This window comes from Pseudophryne corroboree, chromosome 10 (assembly GCF_028390025.1).
Source record: "Pseudophryne corroboree isolate aPseCor3 chromosome 10, aPseCor3.hap2, whole genome shotgun sequence".
In the NCBI taxonomy this organism is placed as follows: domain Eukaryota; kingdom Metazoa; phylum Chordata; class Amphibia; order Anura; family Myobatrachidae; genus Pseudophryne; species Pseudophryne corroboree.
This window is the reverse complement of record NC_086453.1, coordinates 361,863,551-361,886,871: the sequence shown is the minus strand read 5'-3', so window position 1 is coordinate 361,886,871 and position 23,321 is coordinate 361,863,551. Positions and strand designations below refer to the sequence as shown.

The following is a 23,321-nucleotide window of genomic DNA, read 5'->3' as shown; positions in this document are numbered from 1 at the left end:
TGAGGATGGTGAAAACCAAATCATTCTATTCTGGAGCCACTTCACTGTCACTTCCCAAGAAAATGGCTGCGGCAGTGCCTCAGATTTAAAAGAAGAAAGCAGGAAAGGAAAATGTTCCTGTTATCAAGGTAAGGAAAAAATGCAAAGGCCAAGAACCAGTTTTTGTTGAACACAATTGGAAATTTAACCAATTAATATTTGGTGCAAGACATGAACGTTGGTGTAGAGAACATAGTTCTCTGTGATGAAACACACATAGTGACGGATGTGTCACGTACCATAGATGAGGACTTTCACCCTTTGGAGCTTCACGACACTACACCACTCATACAAGCATCACAACTACTGTACACTGAGCAAAATGCAGTTTGTTGGGTCTGAGAAGAAGGAGGAAGAACTGTATCAAAGAGGGTAAGCTTGTGATACTGTGTACAGGACAACAGTCTTTGGTATGTCTCTCCCTGACATTGTCTCTCCCCATGAAACTGTATCTATCTCCCACCCCCTCTCTCTCTTTCCCCTGAAACTCTCTCCCCATGTTACTCTCTCTCTATCCCCCTCTCATCTTTCTCTATGACACAACCTCTCTCGCTCCTGCCTCTTTTATTACATGAAACCCTCTCTCTCTCTCTCTCTCCCTCCCTGACCCTTCTCAACCCCTCTCTCTCTTTCTTGTTCCTCTCTCTCTCTCTCTCTCTCTCTCTCTCTCTCCTGCTCCTGTATGTGACATGTTGTGAACATACAGTACAGTACTGTACAAATAATAATTATTTTATCTTCTTCCCACCATGCACTGAACTACTGTACATTGAGCAAAATTCATGAAAGTGAGAGGAATAAATTGGCAATGCACACCTCCAAATACATTGGCAACACACCCCACCAGAGTGAGTATTATTCTAATCTATTCACTAATTATTGTACAATATGCATTTATTATAATGTTTATGACTTTGTATTGATTGAATTACTGTATTATACAGTATGCTAATAATAATAATTATTGTTTTACTGTACTGTAGATCACCGGACATGAATCCTATAGAAATGGTCTGGGCACAGCAGGTGTGATGTGAAACCAAACAAAAAAAACAAGAACTTTTGGTTGGGATAAAGAAGTTTTGGGTAGAAGTACTGACACCTGCCAAGTGTAATAATTCCATAAACCTCCTGGACAGAGTCTTGCCTGTCGTCATTGAACGAAATGGTCATGCCACTGATATGCAGTTTCTCCAGTGCCTCCAGTACCTCTCACTTAACTCAATGAGCCCTTCGCTGTCCACCTCACAACACATCTCCCTCCCTTCAGTGTCGACATCACATACTGTAAATTCCTCCCTGCAGTACCTTAAATATCCATCTCTCAGCACTCTGTACAGTACAGTACTTCACTGAGAAGGGTCTGAGAAGAAGGAAGAAGAACTGCATCAAAGAAGGTAAGCCTGTGATATTACTGTATATAGTACAACGGTCTTTGGTATCTCTCTACCTGACATTGTCACTCCCCTGAAACTCTCTCCCACCATCTCTCTCTCTCTTTCCCCTGAAACTGTATCTCTCTCCAACCCCCTCTCTCCCCATGTTACTCTCTCTCTCTCTCACCCCTCTCATCTTTATCCATGACACCATCTCTCTCGCTCCTGCCAAATTTATTACAACAAACCCTCTCCCTCTCGCTCTCCCTGCCCCTTCTCAATCCCTCCCTCTCTTTCTTGTTCCTCTCTCTCCTGCATGGGATTTGATATTGACACCAGCAGGGTGTGCTTTCAAGGTTTTGCTATGGGACCCTCAAAGTTCTACTTTCGAACCTGCATAACAGTACTCAATGTCAGAGATATACAGTACTGTATACTGTACTGTACTATAGGCTGTTCTTAAATGCCAGATTTTGAGAAACACTTTGTTAAGCATTGTTGGGACATGTTGTGAACATACGAATACTAATACTGGACTAATAATACATATTTTTCTATCTTCTTCCCACCATGCACTGAACTACTGTATATTGAGCAAAATGCAAAATTCATGAAAGAGAGGAATAAAGTGGCACCACACACTGCCAAAAACAGTACATTGGCAACGCACACCGCCAGAGTGAGTATCATTCTAATGTACTATATTTGCAAATTATTGTATATTACAGTATATATTTATTATACTGTAGTTGACTTTGTATTGATTGAATTACTGCTCTGTACAGTATGCTAATATATATGTTTTTAGTGTACTGTAGATCACCAGACAGGAATCCTATTGAATTGGTCTGGGCACAGTTGAAGAGGTACTGTGATGTGAAACCAAAAAATAAACAAAAACTTTTGGCTGGGATAAAGATGTTTTGGGTAGAAGTATTGCACCTGCCTTGGGTAATAATTAAACCATCTGGACAGAGTCTTGCCTGTCGTCATTGAACAAAATGGTCATGCCACTGCTACAGTATGTAGCTTCTCCAGTACTACAGTTTATACTGTACCTTTAAAACTGAGCCCCTCGCAGCAGTTTCTTACTGTATACTGTACCTCTCACTTCACTCAATGTCCCCTTCACTGTTCACCTCACAACACCTCTCCCTTATCTCAATATCTACTGTACCTCACAGCACTAACTGTACCTCACAGCACTACACAGGAGAAAATGTACAGCAAAATGTCCATTGCATACTCCACCATGTCCCAGTACTGTACTTTACTGTACTGGATATCCATAATTGAAACTTGTACATTAATGTACTGTACTGTATGTTATGATAAAAAAAAGTACAATATTTTTAGGCAATACTGTGTTTTATAAATAAAGTACTATATATTTTCCAAAATGTCCACTGTACTGTATACCCTTGTCCAATTACTGTACTGTATATACTATATAAAATGTATGTTATTGTTAAAAAACCTAAACTACTTTATAGTGTAGGCTATACTTTATTTACTGTAGTAAATAAATTATGTTTATTTCACATACTGTCTGCAATTTTTTTTATGTACAGTACTGTACAGTAGTTAGCTGAGCCTTTCAGTTTTATGAAGCTTGGAGCATGGCCGTAACTACTGTATAAAGGGGTAAATACTATATAAAGGGATACAGTAGGGGTTCCCGGACCCAGGTTATAAACATGCATACAGTACAGTACCAATTTGCTAGGTTTTACTGCTAAGCAATTGAGTTGATTTATTGGCCACCCTGCATTGTGTGACATACAGTACAATATTGTACTGTAGTGTACAGTAACATTCTCAGTAAGAGGAGAGGGGCATCAAAACGTTTCTAGTTTAGAGGGGCAAGATAAAATCTCAGTTTGGTGCCCAAAAGTTGATAAATGTTGTCCTTTCTGTTCTACCTAATTAAAAAAAAACTAAAAATAAGGACATACAGTACAGTACTGTACAGTAGGGCATTGTGCATAGTATAATAATATTATGCCTTACAGTATACTGTAGTAACTACCAATCAATATGATAATAAACAGTACAGTATCAATCTCTCCAGGGATACAGCAGAGTGATGTTCAAATACTGTATTGTAGGGGGTATTTAATGCTATTGGAACTCCGTTGGGAGCTCCGATTCTCACCATCCGCTGTTTAATGCGGTGGGTGCAGCAGCTGCCGGTGGGACTGTTCTACTTGTTTGCTTTCACCTAAAACAATAGTTGAGAGCAAACAGGTGAGAACGGCAGGCAAAATGACTGCGAGTTCCCAGCGAGGCGAAAGCAAAACATGTACTTTACAGTTATCTCACTGAACCATGCCATGTTCGCCTAGCCAGGAGGGGGGCAAGAAAAATGGGACCCTGTTAAATACGAGAAAGTAATTTATCCTATAAAACGTGTGAAAAGTCCCATTTTCGGAACCGTCTCGATCCCTCGGCCAGCATTGAATGCCCTCCTTAGTGTACTAAGGGGGGAAATAACACAAAACAGTACTGTAAATTATAAAAACTTTAATCAATCAAAACAAAAACAGGAAAAGAAAAAAAATTAAATACAACACAAAATATAACTAAAAATACAGTTAACCACCACACACAGAATTAGGACCAACCGCCGGATTTGTTCTGTGAAAATAAAAACAAAGTACAGTATTAGAACAGTAAGACAGGTTGAGTACTGTACAGTGTACTGTACAGCACTTTATCAAAGTTTCTGAACAGTTTGCATGTAAAATATCATTATTATTATTATTATTATTATTATTATTACTGTACCCCTAGTCAGGTTGTCCGGCCCATACCACAACGGGACCTGCCCTCCAACTTGGCTGGTACCTGTTTTATGGAAAAAAAATAGTTTAAATACTGTAAGTTGTACAATACATTACTGTACAGTACTGTGTGTACTGAACTGTAATGTTGACACAGTAGGTATTGTAAGTACACACAGTTGCAGTACTGTACTAATTATCTGGACAGTGAGTCCTCCATGATGTCACAACTGGGCATCCATTTGCATGTGTCCACCCAGTTGTGATGTCAGTCACTGGAGAGAACTGCCGGAGAGTTACAGGAGAGCACCAGGCCTGGGAGGGGGGCACACAAGGGATGCTTATACTGTACCAGGCCCCCAAGGAACCCTGTAAAGCACAGTTTACATGACGTCATGATGTTGCACAGCAGAGACATGGGGAGGCTCAGCCATAGGGGCAGGGAGAGGCTGAAAGTCAAGGGGAAGCTGAAGCACAGGGGGAGGAGTATGATAAGAGGCACAGGGTGGGGAATAATGTTGAGAAACAGTGGTGAAATGAGCCTTAACTTAACAAAAATGTCTTACTGGGAGGAGGCGGGTCGGCGAATACCGGCAGCAGGGGGACTGCAAAAAACACAACAAATCATTTTTTGTCATTTCAGGATGATGTAATGTACTGTACATTACTACAGTATTGTTAGTGTCACTCAGAGGGAATTTTGGGGTAGTAAAGCATAATACAGTATACAGTCCAGTATAATACAGTACTTACTAATTACAGATACGAGACGGCTAACCCCCCTACCTTTAACCAATCTTTTCTGCAGCCTAACCCTAAAAACCCATCCACAGCTTATCCCTAACCCTCCCCACCATAGACTAACCTTAACCTCCACCAGCGATGCCTAAACTTAACCATCCCTGATGGTGACTAACCCAAAGCCCTCTACCCTGCAGCCTATCCCTAAACTCCCTCTTCCCCTTACACTGTAATACTAACCCTCACCAGGTACAGTAGCATCTACTGTAAATGTAACCTCCCCTGCAGCCTAACCCTAACCTGCTGATCACACCTGTCTCCTTTAAGTTAGTCTCTCCTAAAATGACTACTGTTTCCTTAGGCTTTCCTCACAAGTGTCTCAGTGGCTCACCCAGACCTAGAAATGGTCCTACTGTATTCTTACAGGACCGTAAAATACTGTACATTATGTACAGTACTGTCAGAATCTATGTTTTGACAGAGGTGTCCATATAATGTAGACTTTTCCTATACTTTATTGTGCCATGTACTGTACATGTACAGTAATGTACAGTGCAGGAATGCTTACTTATTGATGGTCCAGGGGTGCCGGCAGCAGGAAGTGGATGGGTGGGTGGATGGGTGGTGCATGTATTGGGAGTGCTGAGGGGTCCTGGAGGCCATGTTGGGCCCTGGTCCTCCTGGAGGCCTGTTAATATGGAAAAATAATAAAACACATTGGCCCCTGTACAGTAGTTACTGTATCAAACACATTGGCCACAGCATTAACATTGTCCCCAGCAGTAATTAAACAAAAACATTCACCTCCACAGGAATAAAGCACATTGACATCCCCACAGTAATCAAACACATAGTTCCACGTAGTAAGCAAAATACTTGCTACTGTAATTACACATGTGACTTAAAATTGCATGGTAGAAATTGGCACAGCACACATCTTATGGGCCCTACATATTAATCGATATTCCGCCAAGATGGCTGATGGCTGATATGGCTGACGGGTGACCCGGCGGCAGTGGTGGAGGTGACTGGGGAGTGAAGTTTCTTCACTCCCCCATCACCCGGCCCCATATCAATGAATGCTAATATGGACAAGATTCTCCATATTGGGCTGCATGTACAGTGTAAGTGACCTGGCTCCAACAATGAACGAGCGCAGGGCTGCACATCGTTCATCATTGGTGCCTACACACTGAAAGATATGAACGATACTGTATCTCGTAATGAACAAGATCGTTTATATCTTTCAGTGAAATCACTTAATGCATAGGGCCTATTACTGTAAGTATGCCTCTTATTATTATTGAAAAAATAAACATTTTAGTTTACATAAATAAAAAAAATAAAGATTACACAATAAAGAGAGTACAGGACTGGTTGTTACGCTGGTCCCTGGTACAGCTGTAAAGCCGTGGCACCGGGCTCTATTCCTAATTATCCTTTGATGCTTTGGGTACAAAAAAAATGTACAGTGCATTAGACACATTCCTGCACATACTAAATACTGTAACAGTAAATAATGTCTGCTGAGGTGCTTAGGTACACGCATACAGTGAGCTCAGTGGGGATGAATAGTAATGAGTGATACTGTAGTGGGGGGAGGTGCAGAACCCTTCATTGAGTATGACAGTGTAGGGAACACAAAGTCACAATATCTCTACAGGTACATTGATCTTAGATTAGAAAACTGTTTATGCTAAGAAATGTCATTTATCAGTACACAATCTAAAGACAAAATCCATATAGTGTGAATTGGGCAACAGCATACATTAGGCCAATCAGTATGCCACTACAGCGGATACTGATTGGTTATAGAGTGTAATGTGCTGTACTAAAAAGTAATAGTGTGCAGTATTGGACTGTACTTACTCATCATTAGTGACAGCCGCAGCAATTTCAGCTTCCTGGGCTGTGTAGTCACTAAGTCGCTCCACCTCCGCTGACGTTACCTGAGACTGCGGGAACAATCATATTTCAACAGGATTTCATGGTGGGTTCGGTCATAAGCCCGCCACTTTTCCCTGTTGTTGGATAATGGCTGGTCCCGCTACCTCGCAAGGATTAGGAGCACCCACTGCAAGCTCCTTACTCTAACTGCTAGGCCACAGCTATCTCTGGTATGGGTAAGCAACTTTTGGAAAACAATTTCAATAAGCGTGGCGACACAGCAATGAAGACTATCTGGAAGTCATACAGTATTAATGAGATACGGACCCAGTGGTACAATGCATTACATATTTCTTTCCATTTGATAGCAAACAAACCAGAAAATCTTGATAATAAAGCTCTTTATGCTAATAAAATCCAAGATTTAGTACACAATATAATGACAATATCAATAGCATGAATGGGCAGCAGCGTGGCTGGAGGAGGAGCTTTGGTACAGGCATACAGTGAGCTCAGTGGGAAAGAATACTAATGAGTGATCAATGGGGGGAGGTGCATAAGCCTGCATTGAGTTGCATACTGTAGTGTCGGGAGCTGTCTAGACTGTGAACAATACAGTGTAAATAGCACATCATCATATAGTGGCACAGAATACTGTAGAAGAGAATTTTGCAATGGAGACCATATGTAAGTTATATTAATGGGTTCACTACGGCTGGCCGGCGGTCGGGCTCCCGGCGACCAGCATCCAGGCGCCGGGAGCCCGACCGCCGGCTTACCGACAGCTTGGCGAGCGCAAATGAGCCCCTTGCGGGCTCGCTGCGCTCGCCACGCTACGGGCACGATGGCGCGCTACGCGCGCCACACTATTTTATTCTCCCTCTATGGGGGTCGTGGACCCCCACGAGGGAAAATAATTGTCGGTATTCCGGCTGTCGGGCTCCCGGCGCCGGTATACTGAGCGCCGGGAGCCCGACCGCCGGCAAACAGAAGACCACCCATATTAATGAGATATGGACCCAGTGGTACAGTGCATTACATATTTCTGCCCATTTGATAGCGACTGAACCTCAAATGCTTTACGAGATAATAATGCGGTTAAAATCCAGGATTTAGAACTCAATGTAATGACAAAATGAATTGTGTAAACAGAGCGGCAGCATGGCCTTGTAGAGAGTAGCAACACACCAAATTACTTTATTGCATTAAAAAATGATAAATCAATACATTAAAAAAATATAACAATAATTGCTGCCCATGCTGGGTTTTGAACCTGGGAGTGCACACATTGGAGGTCATTCCGGGTTGTTCGCTCGTTGACGATTTTCGCAATGGAGCGATTAAGGCAAAAATGCGCATGCGCATGGTTTGCAGTGCGCACGCGGTTAGTATTTTAGCTCAAAACTTAGTAGATTTACTCATGTCCGAATGAAGATTTTTCATCGTTGAAGTGATCGTAGTGTGATTGACAGGAAGTGGGTGTTTCTGGGCGGAAACTGGCCGTTTTCTGGGAGTGTGCGGAAAAACGCAGACGTGTCAGGGAAAAACGCGGGAGTGTCTGGAGAAATGGGGGAGTGGCTGGGCGAACGCTGGGTGTGTGTGTGACGTCAAACCAGGAACGAAATTGACTGAACTGATTGCTATTTGTGAGAAGGGCTCGAGCTACTCAGAAACTGCTAAGAATTTTCTATTCGCAATTCTGCTAATCTTTCGTTCGCAATTCTGCTAAGCTAAGATACACTCCCAGAGGGCGGCGGCTTAGCGTGTGCAATGCTGCTAAAAGCAGCTAGCGAGCGAAAAACTCGGAATCACCCCCATTGCGGGCAGACACTGTTCTTGTTAGGCCACAGCCCACCATGGTTAGAGTAAGCACCCCTGGTGTATATGTGATTTGACCTGTACTTTATTGATTTGACCAGGATTTAGTACACAATGTAATGACACAGCAATGGAGACCATCTGGAAGTCATATTAATGAGATACAGACCCAGTGGTACAATGCATTACACATTGCTGGCCATTTGATAGCAACTGAACCTCAAATGCTTTCCGAGATACTGTAATAAAGCTGTTTAGGCTAATAAAATCCAGGATTTAGTACACAATGTAATGACAAAATGAATTGAGTGAACAATGTGGCAGCATGGCATTGTATTTTGTAGAAGGGGACTTTTTTATATAAAGGGAAGTAGCAACACTCCAAATAACTTTATTGCATTAAAAAATAATAAATAAATATAATAAAAAATATAACAAGAATTGCATCCCCGCTGGGTATCGAACCCGGGAGTTCATGCATTGCGGGCAGACACAGTACTCATTAGGTCACAACCAAGCACTGTTAAAGTAGGCCCTGTGGATGTATATGTGATGTGTTTTATCTGATTTGCATAAAAAAATGTATTTTGTAGAAGGGGACTTTTTTTTATAAATAGAAGAATGTGATTGGCCAGCCTCTCACAGATCACTGCCTACTGCCACAGCATTGTATTCAGCACTGTAGTTTTATCGTGGAGCACACGCCACCCAGCGGTTAAATTGTGTATTACATGAAATGGGACACAATGCACACCATAACGTTATTTCCAACTTGCAATTCAGAACTCTATATAGTGTGCTATGAGCAATGATGTATGAGGATACATCTGTATGTTACATGAGTGGCTGCAAGGAACAAGTGTTTATATGTGGTTCTTAGCCACATAAAATAGAGATTTCATAAGTGAAAGTTACCAAAGGATTCTGTATGATATACCGATGGACAGGATGCTAGTGGTCATAATACCGACAGCGGCATCCTGGCCATCAGAATCCCGACAGCTCCACAGAAAGTACCCTAACCCTCTACAGCCCCCTACCCTAACCCTCCCTTGTGGGTGCCTAACCCTAACCCTCCCCAGTGGTGACTAACCCTAACCCTCCCGGGTGGTGACTAATCCTAATTCTCCCCAGTGGTGCCTAACCCTCCCTTCCCCGCTGCCTAAACCTAACCCTCCCCGCTTGGTGCTTAACCCTAAACTCCTTTTAAATGCCTAACCCTAATGTCCCTTTCTAACCATCTCCTTCCTGTCTCTGCACCCTAACCCCCTTCTAATGCCTTAACCTAACCTTCCATTCCCCACGGCAGGACTCGAGCGCATCCCGCTAAAAGAACGTTCAAGATTCCATGTGTCTGTAGCGATCCCAGTGAGCCACTGAGCCCGCAGCTTGGCAAATGCAGCGATCCTGCAAAGGGCGTCATTGTGCTCTCCCCTCTGCTGGCATACTGGTGGCTGGGATCCCGGGGTCGGTATGCTGATCGCTGGGATCCCAACCGCCGGTCACCCCAACCCAACCCGTTTTAATACTGCATATCTAATAAAATACTGTGCAAGTTGGAGTTAGGAGCTACCGTGAGTTCCACAAATACTTATTTAAATCCAATCATTTTTTATAAATACAGTTTTATTTAACATTATCTATGATATAAAATGCAGGTAGAAAATTTACAAGATATAAAATATATGTAAACTTATCTTAAAATATGTTGAAACTGCTATTTTTACATGTTTAATTCAGAATGGGCAATGAGGGGGGATTGAGGCTTTTGAAGGTACAGATGTATCCACCGTTATCTTGAGTAGTTTTCTGCGCCTAGTCACAACATGACTTATTAGCATAAACCCTTCCTCTATTGTGCTCAGCTGCAATACAATACAGAGAACAATACTGCAGGGGATTAAGTCATTACAGCAGGAGATTAAGTCTGACTGGCCAGTCACAATTAATCCTATTAACCGTCTAGATAAATGTGGATACATCTGTATGTGATAGATACACCCTATGGCACACACCACACCACCTATGCCAAACATACCACCACAACATTTGTCACAACCCCCATATCACTAGTAACACCTCTGCAGTACTGATCACTCCCACTATGGTGGCACACAATAGGCCCTTCAAACATTTCAGCTCCAGGCCCATGTGGACTTTAATCTGGCACTGAGGGTGTGTGTGTGTGTGTGTGTGTGTGTGTGTGTGTGTGTGTGTGTGTGTGTGTGTGTGTGTGTGTGTGTGTCTGTGTGTTTTCACTGGGGGTTTGTCATGTTTCACTGGTGGGGCGGGTGTGTGTTTGTTTCACTGGGGATCTATGTCATGTTTCACATGTGGGTCTGTGTTTGTCATGTTTTACTGGGTGGCGGGGAGGGTGTGTGTCACGTTTCATGGAGTGAAGAGGGGAGGGTGTGTGTATGTTTCACTGGGAGTCTGCGTGTATCATTTCACTGTGGGGGGAGGGTGTGTGTTTGTCATGGTTTACAAGGGGATGGTGATGTATTTTTTTCATGTTTCACTTACTTTGGCGGGGGGAGGGGGATGGTGTGTGTTTGAGTCATGTTCCACTGGGTGTGTTTATGCATTTTTATGACATGTTCCACTGGAAGATAGTTCCATACATGTCAATAGTACATATAAAGCATGAATGGAAATTCAGGAAGGCAAGGGGAACACGGATATATTTTATTTATCTCACTATGGGATAAATGTATGAAACTACGATATGGTGGAGGTAGTGGTATCTGCCACATTATGCACGCTGATACCACTCCTCCCACATGTATTAATGCAGTGGTGCATGCCCAGTGACAGGGATGCTATAAAGCCTTGTCAATATTGGCGCCGCTACAGATGGAGCCACGCTAGTCGCGGCTCCGTCTGTGACTAGGTGTGCCCACTCGGGCGTGCCTATCGCCGAGAGCATCTCCGTCTGCCTAGGCGTGAACGCCCATGAAGGAGACACACCCTTCTCACTTGAATGGAGAACGTCTCTGTCCACGCGCTCGGATAGAGACGCTCAGAATGGGAGCATTTCTGTGCACACCCGGCGTGACTAGATGGACAGATCGTATAGCCTTTCTCCACTTGTTCTTCCTTCACTTCTCATGCACGGGATGGGATTGAAATGCCAGCGGTTGGGATTCCATCTGTCAGAATACTGACCGCTGCATCCCGATGATCAGACTCCTATTCGGGATTTCAGTGTTGCATTCCAAGTCGTGTCAGGATTCCAGCATCAGTATTCTGACTGACAGGATCCTGACCACCAGGATCCCTTAATACAAAGCCTCTGAGTGTTCGATACCTTCTTTTGGATCCATGAGGAATCTCTAAAAAAGACCTGAGGTGATAGAGGTTGAATTTGTTGTTTTCTCTGCATTAGATTAGACAAGTACTGATTGTTGCAGGGTATTGGGGCTTCACTGTTGGATTTGTAACTCTATATGAAAGTCTTTCTACTCGTGAAGTTCCATTTGTTTCTAGCAAATTTTTGACTTTTCCTCTAAATGATCAAATTCTTGTAAATCTTATTTATTTTTGTAAAACACTTGTTAAAACCTTGGTCTTTCTGCAAAAATTTAAAAAAAAATTTGCCCAGTAATTCAATCTCCTTGTCACATTCATCTAGGACCAATAGAATGTGTTTAACCAACACTGACATTAGGTCTTATGAACATGTTCCCCATTCTGTTTGTAAATTGGTTCTAACTAATTGGAAAGCAGGAAAAACTTGAGATCTCATAACCCTAGGATAATTTTCTTGTATAAAATAGCTCTAATTTTTCATTAAATACCAGGGTACTCTTGCAGAGCATCTCTATACATTTGAACATATATAGATACATTATAATAAGTCCATTCCTTTGCAGACTCTAAAGCCAGAACAAACACTTCTCTTGCAGGGCTGCTACTGGAATGAGATGGTCAAAGAAAAAAATGGGAAACCTGTGATGAGTTAGCAGCATGCCATGGTGGTGGGGGTATGCTTTAGAGGTTAGTCCAGAGCTGGATTAAGGGGGCACTTCGGAGATGAGTGCCTCCAGGCCCCCTCTCTCTGGGGACCACTGGCCAGAGCTCCCTCAACCAATTTTTAGCTGATATCCAGTTTGATGATTGTAACCAGGTTTCATACCTTCACCTATGGACTAATCAGCAGAGCACAGGCATAAAGAGTCTGGGATCATCTGGCACAATAACTTTTTTCTCTAACATCCATAAGGGATACTGGGGTTCACTTAATACGTTGGGGTATAGATGGTGTCCAGTGTCTGTGTGGGTAGTATCAAATGACTCCAGATGATGGAGGACAAATTACTTAAACTGGGATATATCTCCATCAATAAATAAAGACTGGTTATTCCGAAGAGGATACTTAAATGCCGATGGAATCTCAGACAAGAGGAACGTCGGCTGAAACTCTGGCATGGCAGGGCTCAGAGACCCCTCAGACATGGCATAACTCGGAGACCCCTCAGGCACGGCAGACCTCAGAAACCCCTCAGGCATGGCAGTCCTCAGAAACCCCTCAGGCACGGCAGACCTCAGAAACCGCTCATGCATGGAACAGCTCAGCTCAAAGACCCCTAGGGCATGGCACAGCTCAAAGGCCCCTCAGGCACGGCACAGCTAAAAGACCCCTCAGGCATGGCAGCCACATCCACATGCCCAGAGGCAAGGACAGCCAGGTCCTCATGCCCAGAGGTAAGGGCAGCCAGCTCCTCATGCCAAGAGGCAAGGGCAGACAGATCCGAAGGCCAGAAGGCCAGAGCAGACAGAACCTCAGGCCCAGAGGCCAGGACAGACAGAACTTCAGGCCCGGAGTCCAGGGCAGACAGAACCTCAGGCCCGGAGGCCAGGGCAGACAGAACCTCAGGCCCGGAGGCCATGGCAGACAGAACCTTTGGCACATGAGTCCCCTCCTGGGGCTTTGGCACATGAGACCCCTCCTGGGGCTTTGGCACATGAGTCCCCTCCTGGGGTTTTGGCACATGAGTCCCCTCCTGGGGCTTTGGCACATGAGTCCCCTCCTGGGGCTTTGGCACACAAGTCCCCTCTTTGGGCACAGCCACTCAAAACCAATCCTGGTGCACAGCCACTCGAACATTCCCCTGGGGCATAGCCAGTCAAAACCCCTACTGGGGCACAGCCACTCAAAATCCCTCCTGGGGCACAGCCACTCGAAACCCCTCCTGGGGCATAGCCACTTGGCTGGACAGCTCTGGGTGGAGACTCCAGCTGGGAAGCTCTGGGTGGAGACTCCGGCTGGGCACAAAGTCCCTCTGTGAAAGCGACAACTGGAATCCATTTTCAGGGGCCGCACATGTAAAACCTCCTCCAATTTTGGGCATGCGGCTAGGACAGGAGCATAGAAAATATTCAGGGCTTGCACAATATAAACACTGTTTATTAACTCTGTGAAATGCTCGCTCTGCTTCAGAAAGAGAAGCACACGGACCATGAGGACCACTAGAACCCTTGAAAAACACAGAAACTGGTGATACAGCATCTGAGTCTGCAGAGACATAGGAAATAGAAGCCCTCTGTGACTTGGAATGACTAGTGAGACATTTTTGAGATGCAGGAGTGTAGTTCCCTGCTGGCTGTTCTGAAGTGGCAGGAGTACTGACATGAATATAATCCTGGGGAAGAGCAAAAATCTTCATAAGGAGTTCAAGCAAAATCATTAACTTCTGTGCATTCTGATCCCATAGCAGGATAATGTCCATTTGCAGGGAGCATAAGGAAACATTTCCACTTGGGGCGGTAACATGACTTAGAAATCCAGGGAATTGTACAGTTATTAATTGATTTAGAGAACTCACAGTGACAGACTCTTCCTTGTTCTCTGGTTTCTATGGCTTGGTCATTCTGTTATGAACTCCCCTGGGTAACGGAGAAACCACAATTGACTGGTGATGGCGGTGAACAAAAAATTAAGTTTATTACAGGTAATCACAAGAAACGGGTTTGCGGTAGTGATGTGCACCGGAAATTTTTCGGGTTTTGTGTTTTGGTTTTGTGTTCGGTTCCGCGGCCGTGTTTTGGATTCGGACGCGTTTTGGCAAAACCTCACCGAAATTTTTTTGTCGGATTCGGGTGTGTTTTGGATTCTGGTGTTTTTTTTCAAAAACCCCTAAAAAACAGCTTAAATCATAGAATTTGGGGGTCACTTTGATCCCATAGTATTATTAACCTCAATAACCATAATTTCCACTCATTTCCAGTCTATTCTGAACACCTCACACCTCACAATATTATTTTTAGTCCTAAAATTTGCACCGAGGTCGCTGGATGGCTAAGCTAAGCGACACAAGTGGCCGACACAAACACCTGGCCCATCTAGGAGTGGCACTGCAGTGTCAGGCAGGATGGCCCTTCAAAAAAATTGTCCCCAAACAGCACATGATGCAAAGAAAAAAAGAGGCGCACCAAGGTCGCTGTGTGACTAAGCTAAGCGACCCTAGTGGCCGACACAAACACCTGGCCCATCTAGGAGTGGCACTGCAGTGTCAGGCAGGATGGCCCTTCAAAAAAATTGTCCCCAAACAGCACATGATGAAAAGAAAAAAAGAGGCGCACCAAGGTCGCTGTGTGACTAAGCTAAGCGACCCAAGTGGCCGACACAAACACCTGGCCCATCTAGGAGTGGCACTGCAGTGTCAGGCAGGAGGGCACTTCAAAAAAATAGTCCCCAAACAGCACATGATGCAAAGAAAAATGAAAGAAAAAAGAGGTGCAAGATGGAATTGTCCTTGGGCCCTCCCACCCACCCTTATGTTGTATAAACAGGACATGCACACTTTAACGAACCCATCACTTCAGTGACAGGGTCTGCCACACGACTGTGACTGAAATGACTGGTTGGTTTGGGCCCCCACCAAAAAAGAAGCAATCAATCTCTCCTTGCACAAACTGGCTCTACAGAGGCAAGATGTCCACCTCATCATCATCCTCCGATTCCTCACCCCTTTCACTGTGTACATCCCCCTCCTCACAGATTATTAATTCGTCCCCACTGGAATCCACCATCTCAGGTCCCCGTGTACTTTCTGGAGGCAATTGCTGCTGGTGAATGTCTCCACGGAGGAATTGATTATAATTCATTTTAATGAACATCATCTTCTCCACATTTTCTGGAAGTAACCTCGTACGCCGATTGCTGACAAGGTGAGCGGCTGCACTAAACACTCTTTTGGAGTACACACTGGAGGGAGGGCAACTTAGGTAGAATAAAGCCAGTTTGTGCAAGGGCCTCCAAATTGTCTCTTTTTCCTGCCAGTATACGTACGGACTGTCTGACGTGCCTACTTGGATGCGGTCACTCATATAATCCTCCACCATTATTTCAATAGTGGCAGAATCATATGCAGTGACAGTAGACGACATGTCAGTAATCGTTGGCAGGTCCTTCAGTCCGGACCAGATGACAGCACTCGCTCCAGACTGCCCTGCATCACCGCCAGCAGGTGGGCTCGGAATTCTTAGCCTTTTCCTCGCACCCCCAGTTGCGGGAGAATGTGAAGGAGGAGATGGTGACGGGTCACGATCCGCTTGACTTGACAATTTTCTCAGCAGCAGTTCATTGAACCTCAGCAGACTTGTGTCTGCCGGAAAGAGAGATACAACGTAGGTTTTAAATCTAGGATCGAGCACGGTGGCCAAAATGTAGTGCTCTGATTTCAACAGATTGACCACCCATGAATCCTGGTTAAGCGAATTAAGGGCTCCATCCACAAGTCCCACATGCCTAGCGGAATCGCTCTGTTTTAGCTCCTCCTTCAATGTCTCCAGCTTCTTCTGCAAAAGCCTGATGAGGGGAATGACCTGACTCAGGCTGGCAGTGTCTGAACTGACTTCACGTGTGGCAAGTTCAAAGGGTTGCAGAACCTTGCACAACGTTGAAATCATTCTCCACTGCGCTTGAGTCAGGTGCATTCCACCTCCTTTGCCTATATCGTGGCCAGATGTATAGGCTTGAATGGCCTTTTGCTGCTCCTCCATCCTCTGAAGCATATAGAGGGTTGAATTCCACCTCGTTACCACCTCTTGCTTCAGACGATGGCAGGGCAGGTTCAGGAATGTTTGGTGGTGCTCCAGTCTTCTGTACGCGGTGCCTGAATGTCGAAAGTGGCCCGCAATTCTTCGGGCCACCGACAGCATCTCTTGCACGCCCCTGTCGTTTTTTAAATAATTCTGCACCACCAAATTCAAGGTATATGCAAAACATGGGACGTGATGGAATTTGCCCAGATGTAATGCACGCACAATATTGCTGGCGTTGTCCGATGTCACAAATCCCCAGGAGAGTCCAATTGGGGTAAGCCATTCTGCGATGATCTTCCTCAGTTGCCGTAAGAGGTTTTCAGCTGTGTGCCTCTTATGGAAAGCGGTGATACAAAGCGTAGCCTGCCTAGGAACGAGTTGGCATTTGCGAGATGCTGCTACTGGTGCAGCCGCTGCTGTTCTTGCTGCGGGAGGCAATATATCTACCCAGTGGGCTGTCACAGTCATATAGTCCTGAGTCTGCCCTGCTCCACATGTCCGTGGTTAAGTGGACATTGGGTACAACTGCATTTTTTAGGACACTGGTGAGTCTTTTTCTGAGGTCTGTGTACATTTTCGGAATCGCCTGCCTAGAGAAATGGAACCTAGATAGTATTTGGTACCGGGGACACAGTACCTCAATCAAGTCTATAGTTGCCTCTGAATTAACGATGGATACCGGAACCACGTTTCTCACCGCCCAGGCTGCCAAGGCCTGAGTTATCTGCTTTGCAGCAGGATGACTGCTGTGATATTTCATCTTCCTCGCAAAGGACTGTTGGACAGTCAATTGCTTACTGGAAGTAGTACAAGTGGTCTTTCGACTTCCCCTCTGGGATGACGATCGACTCCCAGCAGCAACAACAGCAGCGCCAGCAGCAGTAGGCGTTACACTCAAGGATGCATCGGAGGAATCCCAGGCAGAAGAGGACTCGTCAGACTTGACAGTGACATGGCCTGCAGGACTATTGGCTTTCCTGGGTAAGGAGGAAATTGACACTGAGGGAGTTGGTGGTGTGGTTTGCAGGAGCTTGGTTACAAGAGGAAGGGATTTAGTGGTCAGTGGACTGCTTCCGCTGTCACCCAAAGTTTTTGAACTTGTCACTGACTTATGATGAATGCGCTGCAGGTGACGTATAAGGGAGGATGTTCCGAGGTGGTTAACGTCCTTACCCCTACTTATTACAGCTTGACAAAGGCAACACACGGCTTGACACCTGTTGTCCGCATTTGTGTTGATTTTTTTTGTATTTTGACCAGGCATGTCAATGGCCATATTCCTCCCACGGACAACAGGTGTCTCCCCGGGTGCCTGACTTAAACAAACCACCTCACCATCAGAATCCTCCTTGTCAATTTCCTCCCCAGCGCCAGCAACACCCATATCCTCATCCTGGTGTACTTCAACAGTGACATCTTCAATTTGACTATCAGGAACTGGACTGCGGGTGCTCCTTCCAGCACTTGCAGGGGGCGTGCAAATGGTGGAAGGCGCAAGCTCTTCCCATCCAGTGTTGGGAAGGTCAGGCATCGCAACCGACACAATTGGACTCTCCTAGGGGATTTGTGATTTAGAGGAACGCACAGTTCTTTGCTGTGCTTTTGCCAGCTTAAGTCTTTTCTTTTTTCTAGCGAGATGATGAGTGCTTCCATCCTCATGTGAAGCTGAACCACTAGCCATGAACATAGACCAGGGCCTCAGCTGTTCCTTGCCACTCCGTGTCGTAAATGGCATATTGGCAAGTTTACGCTTCTCCTCAGACGCTATTAATTTTGATTTTTGGGTCTTTTTACTGAACTTTTGTGTTTTGGATTTTACATGCTCTCTACTATGACATTGGGCATCGGCCTTGGCAGACGACGTTGATGGCATTTCATCATCTCGGCCATGACTAGTGGCAGCAGCTTCAGCACGAGGTGGAAGTGGATCTTGATCTTTCCCTATTTTAACCTCCACATTTTTGTTCTCCATTTTTTAATGTGTGGAATTATATGCCAGTATCAATAGCAAATAGCAATGGCCTACTACTATATTTACTGCGCCAAACTAAAATACACCACAGGTATAGAATGTAGATGGATAGTATACTTAATGGATGACGAGTGACGACACAGAGGTAGGTACAGCAGTAGCCTACCGTACTGCTATATATAGTATACTGGTGGACACTGTCAGCAAACTGCAAAACTAAAATGCACCACAGGTATAGAATGTAGATGGATAGTATACTTAATGGATGACGAGTGATGACACAGAGGTAGGTACAGCAGTGGCCTACCGTACTGCTATATATAGTATACTGGTGGACACTGTCAGCAAACTGCAAAACTAAAATGCACCACAGGTATAGAATGTAGATGGATAGTATACTTAATGGATGACGACACAGAGGTAGGTACAGCAGTGCACTCTGCACTGTACTCCTCCTATATAATATTAATTATACTGGTGGTCCCCAGTCCCCACAATAAAGCAGCACACTGAGCACAGATATGGAGTGTTTTTCAGGCAGACAACGTATACTGGTGGTCACTGTCAGCAAAACTCTGCACTGTACTCCTGCTATAGCTGCTCCCCAGTCCCCACAATTAAGCAGTGTGAGCACTCAGCACAGATATATTATGCAGCACACTGAGCACAGATATGGTATGGAGCGTTTTTTTCAGGCAGAGAACGGATAAAAACTGGTGGTCACTTATCAGCAAAACTCTGCACTGTACTCCTAACAGCTGCTCCCCAATCCTCCCCACAATTAAGCAATAAACAACCAATCAACTGTCTTCTACAATAAACGGAGAGGACGCCAGCCACGTCCTCTCCCTATCATCTCCAATGCACGAGTGAAAATGGCGGCGACACGCGGCTGCTTATATAGAATCCGAATCTCGCGAGAATCCGACAGCGGGATGATGACATTCGGGCGCGCTCGGGTTAGCCGAGCAAGGTGGGAAGGTTCGAACCTGCCTCGGACCCGTGTAAACAAGGTGAAGTTCGGGGGGGTTCGGTTTCCGATAAGCCGAACCCGCTCATCACTAGTTTGCGGATAAACCAGTGATATGAAATAACGCTTGACAAACAGATGGTCACAGGAGCAGGGATACCTGAAATACAGGTGCTGATAATGTAAATGAATCACTGATAGAGCAGGTAACTGGTATGAATTATAATCAAACTAAAGTCCAGAATTACAGCAGAATGCATTGCAAGCAAGCTTGTTAGTGCAGGGATGACACATACTGATAAACAGGAGTCCTGATGTGAATGAATAGCAAACAAATGTCCAGAAATAACAGAGGGATGACCTGAACTGGTGAAGAAGTTCTTTAAGAGTAGCAGAAATGGCTGATACTGGAGTCCAAAAGAATCACAAAATACAGGAACAAGACTGGAAACATGGAAATGGTATCCACAGGACTAACACAGGCATCCAGATATCGGGCAGACAACATTAATGACCCAGAACTGAATGCTGGGCCCAGGGGGATTAAAGAAGCCAGGAACCGGGTGTTTTCCATGCTGGTAATTAAATCAGAATACCTGATACCTGACCACAATTCCAAAACAGAACTGCAGTGTCTTAGGCAGAATCCAGAACTGCGGCACACAAATAAGCTCCCTGATGACCCCTGAAGGTAGGGGAACATACTGATCGGGAACAAAGCAAAATACCAGACAGAACATATAACACACTCTTTTCAGTGTGGATTCCCCTCTCATCCTCAAGAATAGCTGGTAAGCCACAGTGAATGTGGATTTGCTCCTTCCACCACTGCCACCACCATATGCCTCCCTGACTCCTGTATCCTTGCTATTCATAACTACTCCTTCATATCACTCCTGCCACCACTGAAGCAATTAACTGGGCATTGCCCTTTGTTTGTTCTTCTACACTCCGTAGGGTATATTTACTAAGCTCCCGATTTTGACCGAGATGGTGTTTTTTCTTCAAAGTGTCATCTCGGGAATTTACTAAACTAAAATCACGGCAGTGATGAGGGCATTCGTATTTTTATTACGGCTGTGTAGTAAAAATCCGAATTAATACACCATCGGTCAAAGCGGCTGTTTAGGTATTGAACACGGTCATTTACTAACCATTCGTATTTGAAATCTCTTGCGTGAAAATGCAAGTGCGGCCGTGAAAAAATACTAATCGTACAAAAAGCCTAAAAAAAAGTAGACCTGCTTTTGAGAAGCGTGTTTACATGTGTTGTCAATTCTACATTAGTCACACCTGACTTTTTGGACCTTTAAAAGGGGCCCCAACACATTTTTCACCACTCTCAATCTGAAATGGCTGCTACTGTGTGTAGTACTGCTTTCTTGTTTGCTGGGGGATACCTGACACTGCTCCATGAGGCTACAATAAACCCAGGCCAGGAAAATCAACATGGTCAGCAGGTTGTACATGTTCCGCGTAGGCTGGCCATGGCTTGTTTTTTTTAGTGGGCGTTTAAACGATAACAAATTTGCTGATGACCATGTTATACAGATGCCCCGACTAAATGAAAATAACATTTTCCCTCTGTATGACCTTGTCAAACTGAACCTAGACCCTGAGACAGCACGCTCTCGCTCTGTTTCAGGCCTGCACAAACTCATGGAAAATACCAAGAACGGTGCTCGGGCGCAATATGGGCTGTTGTTCTAATGCTGCTGCTATATAACAGGATTAGTCAATCCTGATACCTAAGCATACACAGAAAGAAAACCAATAATAGCAGCGCTGAATTCAATTAATACTAAAAATTAAAAATGAGATGGATTGAATGAAAACAGATAAAAAAATGTATTAATAACTCTGATTAATAACCAATTAAAAGTCAATGTGACCACCGGCAGAATAAGTGAACCAGAAATGTCCGTTCCTTTTAAATAACTGGACACCAGTTTAGGCAGAATATACAGGCTTAGGAGCTGATTGCACAGTCCCGAAAAGGGTTATTACCGCTTCTTAGGCCGCTGGAGGGAGAAATATCCCATAGATGATCCTTCAATTGGGAGTTGGTAGCATATTCTCAATCCTCACCAGTATGCGGAGCTTGACTTGCGGGATGGTCCTAAGTACGCCTGTTAAAATCCACCAAATAGCAAACTATGGGCATCCAGTATGGTCCGGGCACTGGTTCAGCAACAAAGCAACGGTGATCAGGGTGGCACCTGACGCGTTTCACTGCAGTTTCTGCAGCTTTTTCAAAGGTGATCTATCTTGTGTGGAGGCAGAGTATTTATACCTGTAGTGATCATTGATCAATCCACACCTGTTCTCACAATCCATCTCAATTAACCATAATTTTCATAAAAACACTTAGTTATTCATATATTTATTATCTCAATTTCATAAATATTAGACTCAGCAGGGCATAAAACCTTTTTACTTGTTCCTAATTCAAATAAAAACAATTTACAATATTATTCCTCATATTTTACTTCCGGGTAAATGACTATGTGACCATGATATGTATGCAGTTGCTAGGCAACTGCATAATAACTTCCGGGTTATGTGGACACTATTTCCTGTTTCATATTTTACTTCCGGGTAAATGACCATGTGACCATGATATGTATGTAGTTGCTAGGTAACTGCATAATAACTTCCGGGTTATGTGGACACTATTTCCTGTTTCATATTTTACTTCCGGGTAAATGACCATGTGACCATGATATGTATGCAGTTGCTAGGCAACTGCGTAATAACTTCCGGGTTATGTGGACACTATTTCCTGTTTCATATTTTACTTCCGGGTAAATGACCATGTGACCATGATATGTATGCAGTTTGCTAGGCAACTGCATAATAACTTCCGGGTTATGTGAACACTATTTCCTGTTTCATATTTTACTTCCGGGTAAATGACCATGTGACCATGATATGTATGCAGTTGCTAGGCAACTGCATAATAACTTCCGGGTTATGTGGACACTATTTCCTGTTTCATATCATATAGGTAGAAACAACATCCACTATTGTATAAATGTAATGTTAGGGGATTTTGCAATAAAGGTTACTTTTCACCTTATTTTTTATTTTTTATTGTTGCATCTCTTTATTCGAACTGGCATCAGCATTCCTAGGTAACAAAAAAGGCGGTCGTGTGATAGCAACACGTGACTAGCCTCAGGGCTTCCGCTTATCTTTACTCGGGCTGGCATAGGCGTTGCTAGGTGACAGAGAAGCGGTCACGTGATATCAACACGTGACTCGCCTCGGGACTTCAGCTTATAATAAACAAGATGGGTTGCTAACGTTGCTTATCTTTACTCGGGCTGGCATAGGTGTTGCTAGGTGACAGAGAAGCGGTCACGTGATATCAACACGTGACTCGCCTCGAAACTTCCGCTTATAGTAAACAAGATGGATTGCTAAGTTACGGGTTGCGGTCACGTGGTATTCCCACGTGACTGGCTTCTAACATTCCCACTTGATGTGACGTTTTAAAATTTCTTGGAAGCAATGATTGTAGTCACGTGACTCATTATTTGACCCACGTAAAGTTCTTAATTTAGTGCTTTTATAGCACATGTTGATTATACCTATTTCTTAGGGACTTTAGTTTATATAAGTCACGTGGTCATTATTCCAGATTACATAAACCATAAGAAAAAACACCCTGTTACCTAGTAACACAG

The 23,321-nt window shown here is 44.2% G+C and overlaps 2 long non-coding RNA genes across 2 annotated transcripts; one reads left to right on the top strand and one right to left on the bottom strand.

Annotated features, from left to right (window-relative positions):
* The first annotated feature begins 229 nt into the window (after positions 1 to 229).
* On the top strand, positions 230 to 2,834 carry LOC134965660 (uncharacterized). The gene is made up of 3 exons (XR_010188485.1): positions 230 to 887; positions 1,023 to 2,094; positions 2,224 to 2,834. It is a non-coding gene; the product is annotated as an uncharacterized LOC134965660 (long non-coding RNA).
* A 1,089-nt stretch (positions 2,835 to 3,923) lies between these two features.
* On the bottom strand, positions 3,924 to 21,878 carry LOC134965659 (uncharacterized). Its single transcript, XR_010188484.1, has 5 exons — positions 21,640 to 21,878; positions 5,508 to 5,627; positions 4,765 to 4,803; positions 4,203 to 4,262; positions 3,924 to 4,052 (listed from the first exon to the last, which is right to left on the bottom strand). It is a non-coding gene; the product is annotated as an uncharacterized LOC134965659 (long non-coding RNA).
* Between the last annotated feature and the right edge of the window lie 1,443 nt (positions 21,879 to 23,321).